Here is an 11,545-nt window from a genome sequence, read left to right on the forward strand (position 1 = left end):
TATTCAGGTTGTCCCAGTCAGGTTGTCCCACAATGGGGCTCACAGTCTTAATCTCCATTTTACAGAGGAGGTAACTGAATCAGCACAGAGAAGTAAAGTGACTTGCCCAAAGTCACACAGCTGACAAGTGGCAGAAGCGGGATTAGAACCCATGACCTCTGACTCCCAAGCCCGGGCTCATTCCACCAAACCACACCACTTCTGGAGAGCAGCCCCACTCCTGAATGCCATCCACCAGACCGGGCTGTCGGCTGTAGTGGTCTTCCAGAATCCTCTGCTCATGGAGATGGCCCATCTCCCTTCGAACAAGTTACGGGGAGTAGAGGGAACCACCATTTTGGAAAGTGGTTCCAGGGAAGACAGGTGAACAAAGACTCAGAAATGCAAATGGAAAATAATAAAATCACTCATGAGGCGAAATGAATGGTTATCAACTGGATCCGTAACGAAACCACCAATGAGGGGGACCAACCCAGCTCCCAAGCTGACTGCTGTGGGAGAGGCCTAGAAAAAATCCTTTGGAAATTAAACTCTGGATGGTAAGTTAGTCTCTAGACCGTAAGTTTTTTGGGGACAGGGAATGTGACTTCCAAGTCAGTTATATTATACTCTCCTGAGTGCTTAGAAAGCAGTGCTCCGCACACAGCAAATAATCATTAATTACCATTGATGGATTGAATGGAAATAGTGTTTTCTCATTTGGATGGTTTTGTGGGGATAGATGGGAAGTGGTTTGCTGTCTGGAAGCTTCTTCCTGATTTGGGGAAAGTTTCTCTGATCTGTAAGGAAAACTGCAGAGCCACGTGTTCCTTTCGAGAGCTCTAAGTTTAACCAGCACATTCTGCTTTATGGACTAACAATAATTAGTGGAGCAGTACGACCTAGTGGAAAGAGCACAGGTCTGGGAGCCAGAGAACCTGGGTTCTAATCCCAGCTCTGCCACTTGCCTGCTGTGTGACCCTGGGCAAGTCACTTCACTCTCTGTGTCTCAGTTACCTGTAAAATGGGGATTAAGACTGTGAGCCCATGTGGGAGATGGACCGGTGTCCAAATTGATCATCTTGTATTAATCCCAGCGCTTCCAACAGTGCCTGGCACATAGTAAGTGCTTAACAAATACCGTAAAAAATAAAATACATCAATACCACTGATGAATTGATTGATTATGGAGAATGAGTGACAACAGGCTAGCTAAAAACCTGCCGGATGGAGAACTAAATTTGGAAAACCAAAAGTAAAGAGGGCAGAGGGAGCATTTTAAAGATGCGTAAAGCAAGCCTCCGAACAAATCTATATCCCTGATGAAACCCGGGAGTCAGTGACTGAGCGGAGACCAGCACCCTCACCTGCCATCAAGAAACAGCTCTCTTCAAGCCAAATCTTTTCAATAATAATAATAATGTTGGTATTTATTAAGCGCTTACTATGTGCCGAACACTGTTCTAAGCGCTGGGGTAGACACAGGGGAATCAGGTTGTCCCACATGGGGCTCACAGTCTTCATCCCCATTTTACAGATGAGGTAACTGAGGCACCGAGAAGTGACTTGCCCAAGGTCACACAGCAGACAAGTGGCAGAGGCAGGATTCGAACTCATGACCTCTGACTCCAAAGCCCGGGCTCTTTCCACTGAGCCACGCTGCTTCTCCACAGCGTGGAGGAACAAAAGACAAAGAAGCAACGTGGCTTAGTGGATAGAGCCCAGGCCTAGAAGCCAGAAGGACCTGGGTCCTGATCCCGGCTCCACCACGTGTCTGCTGTGTGACCTTGGGTAAGTCACTTCATTTTTCTGGGCCTCGGTTACCACAACTGTAAAATGGGGATTAAGATGTGAGCCCCATGTGGGACGACCTGATTAACTTGTATCTACCCAGGGCTCAGAACAGTACTTGGCACATAGTAAATGCTTAACAAATACTGTTATTATTAGTAGTAGGAGGCAAAAGAGAAAAGAGCATCCGACACTGCAAACGTAAAGCTTGATCTCACAGTCAGAGACAGCTTTTTTGTGTGCACAGATCTGGGCTCCACATTGGCCTTTTCAACCACACACACACACGCTCATAGACGGAGTTTTCTTGGTTGACAAAAGACAACCTTATTTATGGCAGGACTAATGGAATTTAAGCACTCACCGAGTGCAATATACAAAAACCTGACCACTCTTTGCCTTATATTTTCGCCATGGCCACTGAATTGACCACCGACAGTATATATGACAATGTGAAGAGAAAGCAGCGTGGCTCAGTGGAAATAGCATGGGCTTAGGAGTCAGAGGTCATGGGTTCTAATTCCAACTCCTCCACCTGTTGGCTGTGACTTTGGGCAAGTCACTTGACTTCTTGGTGCTTCAGTTACCTCATCTGTAAGGTTGATTAAGACTATGAGCCTCACGTGGGACAACCTGATCACACTGTATCTACCCCAGCGTTTAGAACAATGTTTGTCACATAGTGAGCGCTTAACAAATACCAACATTATTATGACAATGTCCCTGCCCTCAAGTAGTTTCTAGTCAAATCAAACAATCTATCGATTCATTCATTCATTCATTCATTCATATTTCATGAGTGCTTACTGTGTGAAGAGCACTGATCGCTTGGAGAGTAAATACAACAATAAACAGATACGTTCCCTGCCCACAGTGAGTTTACAGTAAGGGGAGAGGGGGGAGACAGACATTAATATAAATAAATAAATTACAGATATGTACCTAATCGGTGGGATTTATTGAGCACTGTGCACGCAGAGCACTGAGCTAAGCACTTGGGACAATCCAGTAGAATAGAGGTGATAAACACAGTCCTTCCCCTCCAGGAGCTTACTGCCTACTGTGTGCACAGCACTATACTGAGCGCTTGGGATACTCCAATACAATAGTGTTGGTAGACCTAGCTCTGTGGCTTTGGGCAAGTCTCTTCACTTCTCGGTGCCTCAGTTCCCTCATCTGTAAAATGGGGATGAAGACTGTGAGCCCCATATGGGACACGGATTGTGTCCAACCTGATGGGCTTGTCTCTACCCCAGCGCTTAGTACAGAGCCTGGTACCTAGTAAGCGCTTGACAAATACCACAACCAACCGGGCCTCCCGATTCCCAGATCTGGACTCTATCCACTAGGCCACGCTGCCTCTTGGCTAGCCACTTAATTCCCTTTTCCAACAGTTCAAAGGAGGGAGTTGCTCTCCTCCAACAACTATGAGGATCCAAGCCTCCATCTCAGGCCTGCCAACCAAAGTACAAGCCTCAGGAGTTCTCCCTCATTTACTCTTGGCAAAAGCCGGCTTCCTGCTTCTAAGAAGAAAAGCTTTAAAGCTGAGGGGGGAAAAGGCTTTTTGGACAACAAATAGCCCTTTAAAAACAATATTTCGATGAGTTAAGTGTAAATGAATCAGAAACACATGGATTAGGCTTCTCTCTTGATGTACACATGGGTTTAATAATTAGCGGAGGAAAAAAGTGGTTGGCAAATCCGTGTCTTGGGTTTTATCAAATCTAAGATGTTTGAAAAGTAACTCAAGACATTCCGCAAACCCAAAATGTAGCCAGATTTTCCGACTCCACTTCCAAAGAGGCAGACATGACAGTTTTGAGGAAAGCAGGGACACTTCAGCTGATCGGGGCTGTCTCCAGAGGAGATCGGCCGCTGTGGCGTCGACGATTTATAAGACGCTTCGAGCCTTCCTGAAAGTTGTATTTTCCCATTATAACAAATTCCTTCCAAACAGAACGGGGCCCAATTGCGACTTTATAAATATCTTTCCCTGTTAGAAACCTCTTTTTATTCACAAATCTCTCTTTCATTTTCCCCCCCTTCCCTCAGCCTCGCTGCCGAGCCACAGGCCAATCAACGGAAAGGGAATTAATCTTACCTTGACCGAAATGGGTTTCGCTTTGGACGGAGTTGAAAGGGAGTTGGGTCGTTTACAGAGTGTGGGTCAGGGAAAGGTTAGCGCTAAGAGCTTCTCCGGTCGGTTGGGAAGAGGGAGAAAGAAATCTCATAAATGCTTATTGGTTTCATAAAGAGAAAAAAGCTTCAGGTGTGCGTGTGTGTCGTTGGCCAAAACAGGCAGGCCGAAAAGGCTATTTCCTGGAGGAAGATGTCAGCCGTTGATTTGCAAGGCTGCGATGACATCACCAGGGCTGTCTGGTGAGCCCTGGTCACCCACGCCCCGGCTCTACGGAGGCGGGAGGCGGCCCAAAATGAATCCCCATTTGAAATCAGGCTCCGGGGCTCTCTAAATCACCGGTTTAATAGGCAGCAGGAAATGGGGCTGAAGCGGTGGAGAACTGGTTTTCAGTTCATTGGTCTCCCCGGCCTGGGTTCGAATGACGGCATTCCCAGAGTGCTTCAGGACCAGCGGGTGGGCGTGCAAAAATGAGGAAGGACACTCGACGGGTGAGTGGGCCGGGCCGTGACGGGGTGTCCGGTGGCCTGAGGGGCCGGGGGGACTCTGGGAAATCCGGATCATAGGCCGGGGTGCCTGCCAGAGACTTCGTGTGAGGATTTCACAGGGGGTAGGGGGAAGGGCCAACCCTAGCGCTTAGTACAGTGCTCAGTGAATAGACTGATTGGTTGAATGATCTTCAGGAGTCCCAGCGGAATTCAGTTCTAATTCCATCTCCCAGTTAGGGGGAGGGGCACGGGTGAAAGTTGAGAGGCACAGGAGTCAGGAAAAAGGCCCGGTGAGGAAGCTATCATGGCAGGAATAAAGAGGTTGAGCTGGGGAGGAGAGGGAGAAGAGAGTGGATGAGTAGTATGGAGAGAATTAATTGAGCAGCTTAAAGCTGGTGGTCAGAAGCTTCTGGTTGATGCAGAAAGGAATGGGAAACCACTGGATATGGGGACTAAGCGCTAACTAACGCTAAATACAAAATACCGAGCACTAGGCTAGATACAAAATAGTCAAGTCTTCCATGGAGCTTGCTGTCTAATTAAGGGGGAGAACAGGTAGTGAATCCCCCTTTTGCAGGTGGGAGAGCCGAGGCACAGACAAGTTAAATGACTCGTACAAAGTCAGAGAGCAGGTAGGTAGGTGGCAGAGACGGGATTGGAGATTTCTGACTCCCAGGTCCTGGGTCTTTCCCAGAAGAGCAAGGGTGGAGGTGGCGGTGTCTATTCAGTTAACGTGCATCAGGCCTGTCTTGAAAAATCCGTGGTAATTCCCATCCAGAGTAAAAAATGGGAAAGATGGATGCAGTCTGAGAGCTGCCCAGAACGGCGCAACTTCGGAAGACTCTAAGGAGAGTCTCTTTGAGGGAGACAGGACCAGAGGGCAGCTGAGTGTCTTAGCCACAAGTTTGGCTTGATTTCCTGAGATGGCCTGAAATGCAAAGAGGAAGAGAAGCAGCACGGCTTAGGGGAAAGAGCACAAAATTGAGGACCTGATGTCCTGATTTCGCCAGTTGCCTGCTGTGTGACCTTGGGCAAATCATTTCCTTTTTTTATAGTACTTGTTAAGTGCTAACTGTGTGCTAGGCACTGTTTTAAGCACTGGAATGAGCCCCATGCATGATGGGGATTGTGTCCAAGCTGATGATCTTGAATCTACCCCAGCGCCTAGCGCAGGGCTTGGCACATAGTAAGCACTTAACAAATACCATCATTATCATTACTGCTGTCACTTCATGTCTCTGTGCTTCAGTTTCATCTCTAAAATGGGGGTGAAATACCCGTTTTTCCATCCCCTTAAAAGGCGAGTACCATGTGGGACAGGGATGATGCCTGGTCTGATTGCGTTGTATCTTCCCCATGCTTAGTACATTGTTAGTATTTTACAAATGCTAACATCATTAATATGATGGTAATCATTACCGTTGCCAATATCATTATTATCTTCGTCATTATTTTTAAGAAATCGGGATATCGGAGGCTAGAAGAAGAGTGGAGGGAGTCAAGGAAGGCCAAAGTCAGTGAAGGGGCAGAATGGTGGTGGTTGCTGCAGCGGAGAAGGAAGAACAAGGGGAGCAGGGGGGGAACAGGGGAAGAAGTGGGGATGAGGGAGCAGAGGGGAACTGGGGAAGAAGGAGGAAGGAGGAGCAGAGGGAACAGGAGAAGAAGGGGGAGTGGGGAACAGGGAGAACAGGGGGAAAAGGAGGAAGGGGGGAGCGGGGGAGAACAGAGGGAGTGGGGGGAATGGGAAAAAATGAGGAACGGGGGAGCAGGGGGGAACAGGAGAAGGAGGAACGGGAAGCAGGAGAAAGAGAACATGGGGAACAGGACGAACAGGGGAAGAATTGGAACGGGGGGCAGGAGAACAGAGGAAGAAGGGGAAAAGGGGAAGCGGGGGGTATGGGGAGAAGGGGGAAGAAGGGAAGAAGGGTAAATGGGGGATTGGAAGGAACAGGGTAAGAGGGGAAATGGGAGTTGGAAGAATAGGGGAAGAAGGAGAAATAGGAGAAGCAAGGGGAACTGGAGAAGAAGGGGGAATGGGAGAGCAGGGGAAACAGCAGAGTAGAGAGAATGGGGAAGCACAAGGAAACAGGGGGAGAAAGGGGAAGAGGGGGAAGCAGGAGAAACAGGGGGAGCTAGGGAAGCAGGGAGACCAGGAGTTGGAAGTTGACAGGAAAGACCTGGTTAGGCCCTGGCCAGCTGGGTTTGCCCTACTTCCGGTTAGGAGCAGCAGGGCCCGCCAGGATTAGAACCCAAGGCTCCTAATTCCCAGGTCCATGCTCTTCACTCTGGGCCATGACTTCTGATCCGAGAAACCATCCCCATAGACCATCGTGTCTTTATGTCCCCTGCCACCTCCCATGTCCCTTTGGTTTTTCAGACCTGTGTCCACATTGGGTGATGAACCCCTCGGGGGCCAGGGGGTGGAGGGGCTGGTCTTCCCTCCTTGTCACGATGCCTCTCCACACCCAGTTCGATCCTAAAAATCGGTACCTCCAGGGGGCCTCACCAGGAAACATGAGGGTTTTCCAGGATGCTCCTGGCAGCGGGCTAGTGACGCAATGGATAACGTATCTGACTACGCAACAGAAGATTCCAGTGTCGATTCCTGGATGACTCATCTTCATTTTCAGAATTTAGAACAGTGTCTGGCACATTATAAGCACTTAACAAATACCATTATCATTATTATTATTTGGGGGTATCACTTGTGCATGGCTACATAGCACGCGATTAATCAACTACGTCGGGAAATTGGGAAATCAAAGGCCAGGAGAGCAGAGGGAGCGTTTCAAGGACACGAGATCACAGAGCCTCAGAACGTGCTGCGTTCCAGCCGCGTGCTGGGATGCTGCTGCTGAAAGATGGACCGGCACAGAGCCCTGCCATCAGGAAGGGAGCTGCTGTCTTGGACCAAAAACTTAAGGAACTAGAGACAAAGAGGTCAGAGCGCAAACATCACCGGGTGTTGCAGACAGCAACCACAACAACACAACAGTAGAAAAGGTTTTTTTGTGTGCCCTCTGTGACCAAGCTGTGGATCCCACGTTGACCTTTTCAAGCCATGCACCCATTCGTATGTGACCTTCACTGACAGCGGTGTCTTCTTTCATTCATTCATTCAACTGTATTTATTGAGCGCTTACTGTGTGCACAGCACGGTATTAAGTGAATGGGAAAGGGCAAAGTAACTTTGAATATGAATGAAAGCTAAGCTATTTATCTAGATAAAACAACGTTCTGCACTCAGGAAACTGTCAGAGTCCTAAGGCCAGGGATTGTGTTTACTCACTGTGCCGTACTCTGATGGAAGCAACATGGCATAGTGGCCTGGGAGTCAGGAGGTCACGGGTTCTAATCTCCGCTCCTCCACTTGTCTGCTGTTTGACCTTGGGCAAGGCACTTCACTTCTCTGTGTGTCAGTTTGCTCATCTGTAAAATGGGGACAGAAACTGTGAGCCCCATGTAGGTGTCCAACCGGAGTTGCTTGTATCCGCCCCAACTCTTAGAACAGTGTCTGGCACATAGTAAGTACTTAATAAATACCATGATTATTATGATTATTATTCTCCCAAGTGCTTAGCCGAAGCAGCGTGGCTTACTGGGTAGAGCCCAGGCCTGGGAGTCAGAAGGACCTGGGGTTCTAATCCCCACTCTACCACTTGTCTGCTGTGTGAGACCTTGGACAAGTCACTTCAGTTCTCTGGGCCTCAGTTACCTCATCTGTAAAATGGGGATTAACAGTGTGAGGCCCACGTGGGACGTGAACTGTGTCCAACCTGATTAACTTGTAATTCCCCTAGTGCTTAGAAGAGTGCTTGGCACATAGTAAGCGTTTAACAAGTACCATAATAAGAAGAAAATACAATAATAATTGTGTGATATTATATATAAAAATATTATTAAATGATTACTATATGGCTGGGCACAGAGTGAGCACTCAAAAACTACTAATAATTGATCGACTGATTGTGGATTGGCCAATGATTGATTGATTGACAGTCCCCTCCCCTCTAGTGCTGGATCCTGATCCAGGTCGGCAGTGGTCGCTCCCCCGCCCCACCTTCCGTCCTTTCCGATGGCTCAGGTTCCCGGGGGTTCTGCCCCCCTCCAGACTGTGTGATCAGCCTTGGCGGATGTGGTATTGATGATGATGATGATGATAATAATAATAATGATGACTGTGCCATTTATTAACAGCTGTCTCTAGGCCAAGCAGCCTGTTGTGGATGTAATATCATTCATTCATTCAATCGTATTTATTGAGCACTTACTGTGTGCAGAGCACTGTACTGAGCACTTGGAAAGTACAATTCGGCAACAGATAGCGACGATCCCTGCCCAACAATGAGCTCACAATCTAGAAGACTGTGATTAACAGAATGAATCCTGCTTGACCCCACCAGGTCAGCTTGGGTGCCTAACCTGAGTACCCCCAGCCCACGCTGAGCAGCCCCCCCCCCCCCAGTCAACCCCGAGCACCCCCTGGCCCACCCTAACCATTCCAAATAATACTCATAATAATAATGATCATGGTACTTGTTAAGCACTTACTATGTTCTAAGCACTGGGGTAGATACAAGGTAATCAGGCTGTCCCACCTGGGGCTCACAGTCTTAATCCCCATTTTCAGATGAGGTCACTGAGGCACAGAGAAATGAAATGACTTGCCCCAAGTCACACAGCTGACAAGTCGCGGAGCCGGCATTAGGGACCATGACCTCTGACTCCCAAGCTTATGCTCTTTCTAAGTCACACGCCCCAGACCACCCTAAGCAGCCGCTGGCCCTCCCCAGACGCCTTTGGCCCAGTCCGAGCCCCCCAGCCCTGCCCTCCCCAAATCCTCAGCCAGACTTCAGGAGAGGCGACAGAGTTGACCAACAGCCCCCGGCTCTTCCACATGGCGGGGGGAGCGGGGGGGGGGGGATCCCTCTCTCCTAATCCCACTCAGCGGACGTCCAGAAATTCCAGCCCCATCAACGGAATTGCCAGAGGTGAAAGGTCAATGCATTAAGCCCTCGCAGATTAATACCTGCACTAATCCCAGGAGCCGCACTTTATGGAGGCAACGATATTTCACCCACGACGTTTCTGCTCACGGACCAAGCCGTCTGCGACTTTGAGTGTGCCTACGTGGGGGTGTGGGGGTCTCCCTGACCCTGTTTACCAGTTTTCCTGTTCACACACACTGACGCACACACACACAGCCCTTTGATGGAGGAAATCTGATACCTGAGGTCTGGGCTCTGTAAGCAAGAGAAGGTCCAGATCAAGGGATTCGACCTCCAAATGTTCACCCCTAATAAAGCCGACTGAAAGCCCACTGTTGCCCTATCTCCCCTAGAGACCCATGGGGAGGAGAGGGGAAATGGGACCAAGGAGGAAGACCTTCCCTGGAAGCCCTGCTCCCGAGTCAGTCAGTCGACCGTATTTATTGATAGCTTACTGCGTACAGAGAACTGTATTAAGTGCTTGGGAGAGGGCACTGTAACAAAAGAACAGATGCATTCCCTGCCCACAACGAGCTTATAGTCTAGAGGAGGAGACAGACATGAATAGAAATAAATAATGGACAGGTATAGACAGAAATGTTCCGGAGCTCGGCGGGGGGATTCATTCATTCATTCAATAGTATTTACTGAGCGCTTACTATGTGCAGAGCACTGTACTAAGCGCTTGGAATGTACAATTTGGCAACAGTGAATTAAAGGATGAATTAAGGGAGCAAGGCAAGGTGGCGCAGAAGGGAATGGGAGAAGCAGAGAGGAGGGTTTAGTCAGGGAAGGCTTCTTGGAAGAGGTGTGCCTTCAATAGGGGTTTGAGGAAGGGGGAGAGTCACTGTCTGTTGGATATGATGAGAGTAAGAGTCCCAAGCCAGAGGCAGGACGTAGGCGAGAGGTCGGCGGCGAGGCAGACGAGATCGAGGTACAGCGAGTAGGTTACCGTTAGAGGAGTGAAGTGTGTGGGCTGGAGGTGAGGTAGGAGGGAGCAAGAGAGACTGCAGAGAAGGAGAGAGATCAGGTCTGGAGAAGTAGATTTCATAATTGTCCACACAGAGATGGTAGTCGAAACACTGGGGATATTCCATATAAACACTCATCTGTGTATAAGTATAGTCCAGTGCCCCTCCCAGGGTCGTACCTGGAGAGTTTCCAGTCCTCTACCAGTCTTGGCTACAGGAGGCAGAGTGAAGGAGAAGCCTACCCTTTCCATTCCTAGCTTGGGCAGTGGCTAGTGAGTGGAAGGCCATCTGCTACAACTCAAAACTCCCCTTTTCTGGGAAGCGGTGGCATTGGAGAGAGTCCAGGGTGGAGACTCAAGTTGAACGCGCGGAAGAAGGCAATGGTAAACCACTTCCGGATTTTTACCAAGAAAACGCTCTGGATCCACTCCCAGAATGATCGCAGATGGAGGTGGGGCGTTCTGGGAGAGCTGTGTCCATGGCGTCACTATGGGTCAGAAACGAGTCAACAACATAAGACAAGACAAGAGTCTGGTGTTCAGCAGAAAGCAGGCGTTCAATAGATACTTTGGACCGACTGACGGACTGAGAAGGAAAACTTCTTGAGGTCAGGGGATGAGCCAATGGTGTTTTTTTTCTCCGGCTGCCCAGACTTCTATAACGTAGGTTTTACTCAGGACTCAGATGAAGTCTTCGTTTAAAGCTTTCTAAATAATTAAGGTCTTTGTTAAGTATTTACTCTGTATCAAGCACTGGTCTAAGAGCTGGAGTAGACCCAAGAAGATCAGGTCAGACACAGCACCTGCCCCACATGGGGCTCACAGTCAAAGTAGGAGGAGGAGGAGGCATTTTACTCCCCATTTGGCAGATGAGGAAACTGAGGCTGAAATGACTTGCCCAAGGTCGTGCAGCTGGCAAGCAGGGAAACAGGTTGGACACAGTCTCTGTGCCATACGGGGCTCGGGGTCTCAATCCCCATTTTACAGATGAGGTCATAGAGGCGCAGAGAAGTGAAGTGCCTTGCCCAAGGTCACACAGCGAACAAGTGGTGGAGCCGGGATTAGAACCCAGGTCCTTCTGACTCCCAGGCCCGGGATCTATCTATTAGGGCACGCTGATTCCCATAGGTGAAAGGTTTTGGGGAAAATGTGCTCCTAACAGTGACCTCACCTCCCTGGGTTGCTGAGCTAG

At 49.1% G+C, this 11,545-nt stretch overlaps 1 non-coding gene across 1 annotated transcript; it reads left to right on the forward strand.

Annotated features, from left to right (window-relative positions):
• The first annotated feature begins 10,515 nt into the window (after positions 1 to 10,515).
• LOC114809932 lies at positions 10,516 to 10,653 on the forward strand. Its single transcript, XR_003757703.1, has one exon. It is a non-coding gene; the product is annotated as a small nucleolar RNA SNORA7 (small nucleolar RNA).
• The last annotated feature ends 892 nt before the right edge of the window (positions 10,654 to 11,545 follow it).

The sequence above is a fragment of the Ornithorhynchus anatinus genome, chromosome 2, assembly GCF_004115215.2.
Source record: "Ornithorhynchus anatinus isolate Pmale09 chromosome 2, mOrnAna1.pri.v4, whole genome shotgun sequence".
NCBI classification, from domain to species: Eukaryota; Metazoa; Chordata; class Mammalia; order Monotremata; family Ornithorhynchidae; genus Ornithorhynchus; species Ornithorhynchus anatinus.